Here is a 13,459-nt window from a genome sequence, read left to right as displayed (position 1 = left end):
TGCCATGTATAGATATATAATTTCTCAATGAATTGAAAATAAATAATTTTTTTATAAATATCATTAATAAAAAATATTTATAATATTATTTTTGATTAATTTCTCAATTATTAAAAAATAAATATTAATGTATGAGTTTTTCAATGTTAATTAAGATTTAACATATCATATTTGCAAGACTACGGAAGAAAATTAATACATAGTGAAAGAAAAATAAGTCAAAATTCATATTTTTAAACTTTTGTTATCATTGCAAAAATTAAATTTCAAGATTAGAAATTAAAAATTTTGAGTAAATTTTTAATTAGCATTGAAAAATCCATACTTTCTCGCATTTAGGAATTTTAATTTATATTTATGTTTATAAATAAATATATAATATAATAAATAATTTTACTTTAATAATTAATCAATCATTACCTTTAATTTAATGGAAGAGTAATTCATGGGTTTTTCAATACTAATTAAGATTTAAGATATTATATTTTCAAGACTAATATATTATTTTTTTAATATTAATTAAAATTTAATTTTTAAATTTATTGTGATTACACCTCTTGTCTGTGCAACACACGGGTGAACACTAGTTATCTATAATGTTATTATATAGAGTAAATTCTACCATAACTTTTTATGAAAATATTATTTGAATACTAAGTTTGATACTTACGATAATACTATGTATTTATATTTTAGACTCCTTAAAAAAAAGTTTTTATTAGTTTATAGTATAACTTGTATTTATTAGTTTTATCCTTAATAAACATTACATTACACTCAATTGTTAAATATTTATTTTTTTAACAATACTAATTTAGCAACACGACATACCATAATACAATAATACCAAACAAATCCTAAATCTGATAATGTCGACATGGAATTACTATGCTATTTATGAGAATATTAGCCATTGATAGCCATATATTCAACCATCGATTATGTAGGCTAAGTGTTAAGAATGTGTAACTCGAGTATTTTTGCGTTTATAAATAAAATGGGTCATGGGTCGTTCGTGTTTGCAGCCCAACAATCCAGGCCCAATTTTCTATTAATTCCAGCTTTGTCCCTTGGCCTGCATATATATATATATATATATCTTGTGAACAGTTGAGATTGTAAATTGATTTGTGTAGAGAGATTGAAAACAAGAAGCATCGTGAAACCCTAACCCTATTTTCTCTTTCTTGTTGTGTAAATCATTGTAATATGGGAGAAAGATCTCTGAGGATTGAGAGATTGGGGTGATGCTCTGGGATTGAAGAGCTTGTATTTCTTGGTAAATTCATGTAATCATTGTATCTCTAATTGTGCGACATAGTGGATTGATTAGGGGCCCCAACCCTTACTATGAGTAGAATTCAATTCGAATTTGAACACGTAAATTTCTATGTTCTTTTGTGTGTGTGTGTGTTCTTTTATTTTCTGTTGGCTTTCGTATTTCTTTTATGTTTGTTGTGTTTCTCCTTATTGTTGGCTTTGTTTTAAATCATATAAGGATCTATTGAGGCATACGAACAATGATCAACACTAAGCATATATAAATCTCTATTTAAAAAAAATTAATAACAAAAATTAAAGAAGATCACTATAATCTCTTACTATCGACCATGAGAGAACTTTTGAAGACTATACCTCCAATATAATGGCACATAGATTTTAAACAAAACATTGTACCAAGTTTAATCTGTTGCGAAAAAAAACTACAAAACAGAAAAGGTTAGTGCAATAAAATCAAACTAGATTTAATCGAAAATAAAGAACGTAAGAACAGAATGAAAACTCCCTGTTAAAAACGTTCAAGGCTCAAATCTGAAAGAACCATTCACAACTTTTGGTAACACCAACAAATAGGAACCACAAGCCACAACGAAGCCCCCAAATCGTAAGCCAAAAAACCCCAACACCTATCGGTCGAACTCAATGAAATCCTCTCTCACCCAAACGATTAAAGCCACACATAGTAGGTTACCACAGAAGGTAGATTGGTCACAAAGACAGTGGGTCAAAAGCACAAGGCCAAGAGATAAAGTTTACCCATAAAAGAGACCTTAGTCTCGAATATGTAAAGGTTTCGATCGACATCGAGGGATTACCTTTCGCACACAAGGAAATGCGGCCACACACATGGAAGGGTGGATCAACCACAGAAGGCAAGAAGACCCCCATCACAATCGATTAGACAAGGAAAGATAGTGGGAGCAATTGGCTAAGAAAGGAAATACAGAGAGATAAGTTAGGGTTCGACCACAAGAAGGAAACGCCAAAAAGAAGGCCAAAGAATGCCCTTTTATATGAGGGCTAACAAGCTAAGAGAAGTGGTCTTCCCCCATTTGAGCAAATGGGTCGAGGCCTGTTTCTCCTCTAAAGTGGGGATAAAGCTTATGGTTCGACTTCTAAAATGGGCTACTTAAAAGTGGTGACGGATTTGGGTTCTTCAATCCTGGTCCGAAGCCTATGAAGACAAAACCTACTCGAAAAATCGTCATAGTCTCAGGCCTCATTAGGAAACACAAACCCAACAATCTCCACCTTGATTCCTAATAAGGCCAACACACACAGGCAACAAGAAACAAGCACATGCAACAAAAGCATAAACGTGCAATAAATGCATAATCTTGCAACAAATGCATAAATATGAGCTAGCTCTCTCTCCATCCCACTTAAGTTTGGATCTCACTAATCCTTCCACTTAGGCTAAGGAACTCTCACTCCTCCTACCACTTAGGTTAGGATCTCACTCATCCTACGACTTAGGTTAGGATCTACTTCATCCTACCACTTAAGTTTGGATTTTTCTCATCCTATCACTTAGCTTAGGATCTACTACAACCTTTCTTTAATATACCTCACTTGGATCATAAAAGGTAACCACATTTGTCTCTTCATGATCGTTTTTCTTTTCTTTTTGTTTGTCCTTCTTGGCATAACAATCCTTAATGAAATGTCCAATTTTCCCACAATCATAACACTTCTTACCCTTCCATTGGTTTTTGAATTTTGACCTTGTTATGGGCGATCTTCGAGAATCAGCTAGCGGGCTGGACTCGGCCCCGCAGGGCGAACCCAAAATACCCAAGGCCCAATAGGCCGGCCGGAATTCCTTAGAGGCCCGCCAGACCCAGAGATCGAGGACCACCAATGAAGATTCTCACGGTAAAAAGTCAGGTCGCTTGAAGACAGCGAGCTCACCCTAAGTGAGCTCGCTCGAAACAACATCCCAGCATCACAACATCACGACTTCAGCTTTGCCGAAAGACGCGTCAAAGATTAGAACAGCCAGAAGACCGCGAGATAATCGGAAGCGATATACACCTGCCTATCAGAAGCAATTCAAATCCCTAAAGACAAGGAACCTATCCCTGATATTCCGAACGATAAGGAAAGCGCCATCAACAGAATAGACTCCTTCCATACTTAGAATTGATTCGAATTGTAAACAACACGACTCTATTTATAGAGGAGGATACACCACTGTAAAAGGGGGATGACTAAATTACATACTGTGACTCTGTCAGAATAACCAGAGAACAGTCGTGGACTAGGCACGATTCGGGCCGAACCACGTAAAAATCTTGTGTGCTTCTTGTTTGTTCTTTTGCTTCTGTTCCTTACTCTTCGGCATCCGTTGTTGCATTGTGGGCTCTTGGACTCCGGTTGACGGTTCTCGTACGTCAACAGACCTACTTTTCCCTTTCTTGCTACCTTCCTCTTGATTCTTAGTTCTACCTAGGAATGACAATTGCAACCGAAACCAAACTAGTCAACGCAATTAAAAATCGTTTAATTGGGTAGTGGTTTGGTTTGGAGAAAAATCGAACACTATTTCAATGGGTATGGTTTGGTTATGGTTTTACTAAATCTAAACCAAAACCCAAACCCAAACCAAACTGAATGTGTGGGTAACCGAATCAAACCGAACATATATATAATAGATATTTATTTATTTAATATATTATATATACACATAATATATATATTGACTAATGCATTTTTTTACAAGTATTTTAACTAATGCATTACAAATATATAAAATATTTAACATTTATAAAGTAATTAAAAAATAAAAATAAAATCTAATATTAAATTATTTTATTTTTATCAATCAAATAATTATATCCAAGAAGTTTGAAGTTAATTTATAACTTTATGCAAAAAGAATGTAACTTTATTAGAGCAACTCCAACGTTGGACACCAAATCTAGCGCTAATTTGGTGTTTAACAGTGTTTTACACCAAAATTTTTAACCCCAAATTGGTGTAAAAGATAATCTTTAAAGAATATTCTATAAATAAATATTTAATAAATATTAATTAATTAATTTAACTTAGCATAATATAATAATAGAAGGCATTTTATTTTTAAACCATGCTATTGTTTTTATTTTAAACTTTTTTTCTATTTTCATCGTGTATTTTTAATTTAAGTTAATGGAAATGTTATTGTTTTTTATTATGTTATTGAGTTTTTGCATTAAAAATATTTTCTTTCTATTAAATAATTATTAAAATAAAAAACTTTCATATACATAAACAAAAATAGTTCATTTTATATTAACATGGTATTTATAAAATATATTAAATATTTTAAAATATATTCAACATTATACTCATTTTATAGATCTTAATAAAATATTTACATCGGTATATATTTTTTATAAGAATTTAATTTATATTTTTAATTATTAATCAAAATATACAAATATAATAAAAGTGATAAAAGATATAAAGGGAATAAGTTGTTTTGAAGTTATATAAAGAGGGGTAAAATTGAAAATAAAAAAAAAAAAATTGGTGTTGGTGAATAGTATAACACCAAATTTGGTAATTGAAAATTATGCCCAACACCAAAATGGTGTATTCGTTGCAGAGCTCTTCAACACCACATTGAAGTTGGCGTTGGAAATTGTGTATTTCTTGGAATTGCTCTTAATTATCTTTGTTTGTCGTGGAGTTATCAAAATTTTTTATAAATGCTATTTGTAAGAGTTTGTCTTTGTTTGTTGATATGGATCAAACTAAAAAAACTATGGTTAAAATCAAAATCGAATGGTTTGATTATGATTTTTAATTTTTAAAACCAATGGGTAATGGTTTGGTTTTAATTTTAGTAATTTAAGTTTGGTTTGGTTATGGTTTTAGCAAAAATCGAAACCAAACCGAATCATTGCCAACCCTAGTTCTACCCCTCATCATGTGGACCTCACCATATTTTCTCTAATTTCTTAATTCCAATTCCTTATTCCTAAGAGAATCTATGACAATTTCAGGTGTTAACGTGTCCCTACCATACTGAATGGCATTTTTAACTTATTTATAAGTATCAGAAATGACATTTAACAAAATAATTCCCTTATATTCCTCCGACACTGTTTCACCATAATTTATGATATCTTGAACAAATTTATTAAAGACATCTAGGTTGTCATTTAGGTCCCTAAAGGGGTCAATCTTAAAACTAAAGAAACTTTCAAGCAAATAAAGCTTATTAGAGGTGGATTTCTTAACATATAATTTCTTCAATTTTTCCCAAAGTTCTTTAGTTGTGTCAAGTTTTCCTAATTTCTTTAACACTGAATCAGAAATATGTAAGATTATAGAAGTATAGGCAAGTTCATCAGTTTCAAGTTTTAGTTCATCTTTAGTACCTTTAAGATATTTTCCATCTATAGTCTTAGAGACACTCTTTGTTGTACTAAAATTTCCTTTATTTTCTGTTGTCATATAGGAAAATCCCCATTTCCATTGAAAACCCCCAATTCGAAGTATGTGATCATATTCACTAAGTATATATACTGCATAGGGAATATACAGCCTAGTTAACTTATGCAAACATACAGTTTAATTTAACTAAGGCATTAAATTCACAAAGGGATAACAAATCATAACAAAAATAGGATTAAACAGAGACAGATAAACTGATTTTACTAACAAAAATAGTATTCTGAAACTAATTGCGCACAACAAGCTATATAGGCAGAAAATAACATATATCACCCAACAGATTATCTAAATAAATTGCACACAATAAATTATATATAGACACAAAGGAATTTCACGTAACAGAAATTGAATGAAAAAATTCAAACAAGCCGATACTGATTTACCAGGCTAGATCTCAAATATGAGATCTAGTATGAACACAAGTCGGGTCTAGTAGACCTGTCGGCTTCCACACGCCGCAGCCTGTTGTTAGACCAGGAGGTGTTATGGCACACACCAAGAGGGGGGGTGAATTGGTTATATTAAAAATTGAAGTAGAGAAACAGAGATATCAACCGTGTAAAAACAATCTTGTTTTGTGAAAAGTAAATATGAAATCTTATGAATGAATGAATGAATTAAGTAGGGATAAAAATGCTAACATGAACAAATAAAAACAGGAAGCACAAAAGACAAAAGATTTATAGTGGTTCGGCTTTCCAAGCCTAGTCCACTACCTTAGCTACCTACTAAGGATTTTGAAACAAATTCACTATCAACCCCTTACTCAACCTGAGTAGGTCCTCTAGTCCGTGACTAGGAAAAACTTACAAACCTCCCAATATAATGGGCCCTCTAGCTTACGCTAGGACAATTACAATAATCGTGAAAATGAGAGTCTAAGAGTACAAACTCTTAGCTACAAGCTCTCTCCAACTGATAAATTTAGGCTTACAATGAATGTAACAGTGTATACAAAGCCTCAGAAATGTAAATATAGAGAAAGAAGATATTAATCGCTTGATGTAAAAATGAAAGCTCGGTGGTTGAAGATATTAAATGTTTTACAACAGCCTTCAATCGATTCTCCCAACCCATATTTATAGTTGATGGTAGATAGATCCAAAAATCCGACCGTTGTGGTGGTTGGGCAAGCATTAAATGCACTAAAAACTAGTTGTTATTGATTTCTGAGAAACAAACATTCGACAGATAAAATGAGTTAGTCGACTATTTCTTCAAATAAAACTAGGCATAGTCGACAGACAAGAAAGTATAGTCGACTATTTTTCAACCAAAACTTCTCATAGTCAACAGATCCTTTTACATAGTCGACAGATAAAAAATACAAGGAAAATTTTAAAATTCATGAACAAACATAGTCGACAGAGGCCATATATAGTCGACAGATTAAACAAGCATAGTCGATTATCCTTATGCATAGCCGACAGCATCAAACAACATAGTCGACTATCTTCTTGGAAAATCTGGAAACTTAACAGATAACATGTAGAAGCACACTTGATTAATACAAAACATCACCACATATTTACACTTGATTAAGTCAATGTCCTCATTTTGTTTAATTTATATTTTACCTTCCATTTACTTTAATATATAAATGTAAATAAGAAAGTACCCTCCATTTGGATTTAATAAAAATATCTAAAAAATCAAAATCCATAAGAATAAAAAAGTAGAATTTGGATTTTAGTAGGAACTTAAGATTTTGCGATTTTACCACCTCCAAGATATACACTTTCTATTTCTTGAAAAATTCGTTAAAAATTATTTTATCACTAATGAATGTTAACTATTGAATTACCGGGAGTTAATTTTCTAAAACTAAAACATTTTCATATATGTCTCCTTATAAAGTGCTATAACCTTCCAAACTTAGAAAAATATGACTTTGAATTCTCGATACTTGAAATTCATTTGGTTTTCATTCTCACAAAATAATACTTGATATTGAAATTGATTTATGTTGAAAACCACAACCTTGATTCATAACTTAGGGATTAAATAAAATATTATTTTTCATCATCAAAACTAAGTATATAAAAGTAAAACAACACTTGCAACTACATGCACTATCGTCAGCCGGTGAGTGGGCTAGCACACGCTTGTTAGGGGGATGCTACTTGGTCGAACGATTATGGATACGGGGTTGGTTTACCCCGAATCACCCACTGCACAAAGCAATTGAAGTTAGACAATTCGGATTCAACATAAACCTTAAAACTCTCTATGTAAAATCAACCGAGAAAACCAGAGGGTTTTTTCCGATTAGGTTTTGATTACACACAACCCAGGAGCCACACGAGGCTCTGATACCAATTGTTGCGGATAAAACTACAAAACTGAAATGGTTAGTGCAATAAAATTGAACTAGATTTAATCGAAAATAAAGAACGCATGAACAAAATGAAAACTCCCTGTTAAAAACGTTTAAGGCTCAGATCTGAAAGAACCATTCACCACTTTTGGTAACGCCAATGAATAGGAACCACAACCCACAACGAAGCCCCCAAACTATAAGCCAAAAAACCCCAACACCTCTCAACCGAACTCAACAAAACCCTCTCTCACCCAAACAATCAAAGCCACACACAATAGGTTACCACAAAAGATAGATCGGTCACAAAGACAGTGGGTCAAAAGCATAAAGCCAAGATAGAAAGTTTACCCGTAAAAGAGACCTCAATCTCGATTATTTAAAGGTTTCAATCGACATCGAGGGATCGCCTTTCGCACACAAGGAAAGGCAGCCCACACATGAAAGAATGGATCAACCACAAAAGGCAAGAAGACCCCCATCACAATCGATTGGACAAGGAAAAAGAGAGGAAGAAATTGGCCAAGAAAGGAAATACAGAGAGAGAAGCTAGGGTTCGACCACAAGAAGGAAACGCCAAAAAGAGGACCAAAAAGTGCTCTTTTATATGAGGGCTAACAGGTTAAGAGAAATGGGCTCCCCCTAGTTGAGCAAATGGGTCGAGGCCTATTTGTCCTCCAAGGTGGGGATAGGGCTTGTGGCTCGACTTCTAAAATGGGTTGCCTAAAAGTGGTGACGGACTTGGATTCTTCAATCCTGAGCCGAAACCTATGAAGACAAAACCCACTCAAGAAATCGTCATAGGCTCGGGCCTCATTAGGAAACACAAACCCAACATAATCGTTAATGAATTTTTTTTCTTTCTATAAGTAAGAATTTCATTAAAAAAAACCTCATATCATTTATACTTTTATGGTAAGCATACCCTGAGCCTCACAATTACAACTAAAACAATAATGACTCTGATCTATCAATATACAAGGCTCACCCTGAGGGTAGGTGATCAAGACAGTTATCTAGGGCCCCCCCAACCATAGAAGGCCCCTAAAAATTAAGTTTGAGTTTTGAATATATACTTTAAATATATAATAAATACATGCTAAATACATAATTTACTCTAATCGTATTTGAACTTTATTGTCAGAGTAGTGAGTTGTAGATCAAAAAAATTTTAGATCATTGGTTCAAGTCACTCTACCAGTCGTTAATATAAGATTCGATCTAAAGTTTTAAAGTTGTAAAGTCCCGATAAAATTTTGGTTTATGAACTTGCTTAAGGGCCCTCAAAATCTCAAGATCGGTCCTGTCAATATATATATATATATATTTCTACTAATATAGAGAGAGAATATATAAAAAAGAAATCTTTATATGACTTCTTTTTGAGTTTGAAACTTCAATCTTTTGATGTTTTACCTCCCTCAGCATTTGAATACTTTTGACGCAATGTTTTACCTCCTCTCCAAGTATTTTTAAGTGAGTAATCAAGTGTCTTAAGGCTCATAAATTGGTCATAACTCAAATGGCTTGCAGGTCCGTGGGAATGTGTACACACGTTGGGGTTTAAAGGCTGCCCATTAGCCCATTTATGTGCAGCTTTATACCGACAGTGTACAAATATAATAATAGGTGGTACATTTCGGTCGAGGTGTGCAAACACACGGAGAATCCATTGAATTTTATTAATCGATTAAATTAAATTAAATAATTAGATTAAATAATTAATTTAAAAAATTAAATTAAATTCAAATTACAAATCTAACCGAACCTATTAAACTGAAAAAAATCAAAATAATCGATAAAAAATACACAAAATCGAAGAAAATGACGTTATTTTATAAATATCAAAACAATATCATTTTATGGTTCGATTAATTTCATTCTTTCAACCAAAAAAGCACACTAAAAATTGAAAATTAAATTTTTAAAAAAATTAATCGAAGTGAATCGATGCAAGAAAAAAAACTTAACCAAACTGACAAATTCGATTGGATCGATTCGGTTAGTACGAGGAAGCCCCCTCATGTCAGACAAATATAAAAAAGATAAAAAAAAATTATTGAGTGATATTTAATGATTATAATTTATTTTTTAATCTTTTAAAATAAAATTTAAACGTATGAGCCTCGGTATAATGACAAAGTTATTTAAAAGATTAATTGTTATTTAGAGGTCATGAGTTTAAATTTTATTAATATAATTAATTTTTATTTTTTAGAAAAATATAAAAAGTATTTTATTGGCAAAGTTTCATAATACTAAAATATGACGTTTGCTTGTATATGGGAGTAATGAGTAAATTATACTATTAATCACTATATTTTGATTTTTATTATCACAATCATTCAATTTTGATTTTTATTAAAGTTCAGTCTTTTGTTTGGTTTTCGTCAAATTTTGTTAATAAGACCTAATGTGGTTTAAACTAATATAAACCCTAAAATTATTTAATGTTTAACTTAATTTAAATCCCACAATCAATTGATTTTAATTAGAGATTATGTTAGTGTTTATCACGTAAGTTAATAAAATTTAACAAAAATCAAAAGAAAATCTAAAGTTATGTTACCTTTGCTTTTCAATTTTTAGTTTTTAGTTTTGAATTCATTTTTAATTTTCTGTTTTGGTAGTCTGTTTTTAAAAAATTAAAAACGCTCTCTCTTTATCATTTTGAAAAATTATTTCTCAAAACAGAAAATTAGAAAACGTGTTCTCTTTCAAATTTTGAAAATAATTTTTTAATGATATTTTATTCAATAAATTTGATTATTCAGTAAATTAAAAATATTTAATGTTAATATATTATTAAAAAATATATACATTTTAAAGTTAATGAATTTTCTAATATATTTTTCATTACAATAATAAAATATGAATAAATAAATAAATAAATGTATTTTGAGTTTAGAGTTTATTTTGAATGAAAACACTCAAAATAAGTTTTCTTTATAAGTTTATTTTGAGTTTAGAGTTTAAGTTTTCTTTATAATTTTTTTTTATTTTCAAAATTCTTATATATATAAAAGTAGGATAGTCTAAAAAAAAAAAATTTCCTCCAAAACTTGCATTAATAATTTGCATTTAGTAATTTATATTAATAATTTAAAATTTTCAATTGCTTTGAGATAATAAATACTAATTATAGTAAAATTGATAATAGATTTTAAATACATGAGTTTTTCAATGCTAATCATGGGTTTTTCATTACATTATTATGTGAATATTAAATATTTAATTAATCCATCAATCAATCAAAAATAAATACTATTTATGAGAAATATGAATAGACACTTAAAGTATTAATTAAGTAACAAAAAATTATCATTAAATAAAATTTTATCTTTATATAAAATAATAATATATAATATCTTTATATATATAAAAGTAACATAGTCTGAAAAAAAAAAACTTCCCCAAAACTTACATAAATAATTTGCATTTAGTATTTGTTGTATTAGTAATTTATATTAATAATTTAAACTTTTTAATTACTTTGAAATAATAAGTACTAATTACTGTAAAATTAATAATGACTTTTAAATACATGAGTTTTTTAATACTAATTATGGGTTTTCAATACATTATTATGTGAATATTAAATATTTAATTAATTCGTCAATTAATTAAAAATAAATATTATTTATGAGGAATATGAATAGACACTTAAAGTATTAATTAAGTCACAGAAAATTATTTATTAAATAAAATTTTATTATAATAAATTAAATATAGTAATTAAATTAAAAAAATTAAGCATGAGTTTCGAATACTATTTATAATATTTATTTATAGCTTAGTTTTAGACTCAATTAATCTTCTCATTAATTAATTCCTAAATTAAAAATAAGTATTATTTTTTATCAATATTATTAATTAAAAATATTTATTATATTATTTTTTATTAATTCCTCAATTAATCCCTCAATCAATAAAAAATAAATATTATTTATGAAGAATATGAATAAACAACTTAAACTATTAATTAAGTCATAAAAAATTATTCATTTGTGTAAAATAAAAATAATTTACATTTAATACTTATTATTCCAAAGCAATTGGAGATCTAGTACCTTGGAACTTTTCATTATCAATTAAATAAATATTGTTAATAGGAAATTTGAATAGACAATTTAAATTATTAATTAAGTCATGTATAGATATATAATTTCTCAATAAATTAAAAATAAATATTTTTTATAAATATTATTAATCAAAAATATTTATAATATTATTTTTTATTATTCCTCAATTATTAAAAAATAAATATTATTATATGGATTTTTCAATTTTAATTAAGATTTAACATATCACATTTGTAAAACTATGCAAGAAAATTAATACATAGTAAAAGAAAAATAAGTCAAAATTTATATTTTCAAAGTTTTGTTATCATTGCAAAAATTAAATTTCAAGATCAGAAATTAAAATTTTCAAGTGAATTTTTAATTAACATTGAAAAATCCATGTTTCCTCACATTTAGAAGTTTTAATTTATGTTTATATTTATAATTTATAAATAAATATATAATATAATAAATAATTTTATTTTAATAATTAAGGACCAATGCATGAGTTTTTCAATACTAATTGAGATTTAAGATATTGCATTTTCAAGACTAATATATAAATTTTTTAATATTAATTAAAATTTAATTTTTAAATTTATTGTGATTACATCTTCCGTGCATCGCACGGGTGAACACTAGTACATTTTTAAAAATAACAAAAAGAACGTGTTTTTATTATTTTAAAAAATTAAAAACTAAAAATAAATTAAAAATAACAAAGAGAACGCAGCCTAAATTTTAACAAGAATTAAAATTTTATAATTATATCAATAAAAATTAAAGTACAATAACTGATTTGTTTCAGGATTTAAGAATTAGTAGTGTAGTTTATAATGTTAACGAATCTTTTTAAGGCAGTTGTTAAGGACACTTACTTTGTAGATAAATTATACTTTTTATAAATTACTTTTAGTTCTCATAAACTCTCATTAACTAAAGAGAATATATAAAGAATATAAATAAAATATAATACATACACATTTTTTAAAAATAAAAATGTTACTTAGACACTTGAGACTTATATTGCATTTTGTTTGGTCGCTTTAAAAAATATGTATATTTATTAAGCTTTAAGAAATGCCCTAACATCACCCGTAAACATATTATTTTATGTTGACATGACAGCTAATTCTAAGTATGTTCTTATTAAATTTAAGTCTCAATTGAAGGAGAGGAAGAAGAAAAACATAATGGAGAAAGTTAAGAAGAGTTCAAAAGATTTAGATTTGGTAATTATGGATCCAGCTTGATAGTGTTAGATTTTTGAATTTTTTTGTGAATATGAGGTAAGGTTAGTCCTGTGTTAATTTGTTTTTTTTGTGATTTTTTCTAATTTTTTTGTGATTGCTCG

Source organism: Diospyros lotus, chromosome 12 (assembly GCF_014633365.1).
Source record: "Diospyros lotus cultivar Yz01 chromosome 12, ASM1463336v1, whole genome shotgun sequence".
In the NCBI taxonomy this organism is placed as follows: domain Eukaryota; kingdom Viridiplantae; phylum Streptophyta; class Magnoliopsida; order Ericales; family Ebenaceae; genus Diospyros; species Diospyros lotus.
The sequence above is the reverse complement of the archived record's forward strand: the minus strand, read 5'-3'. Positions refer to the sequence as shown.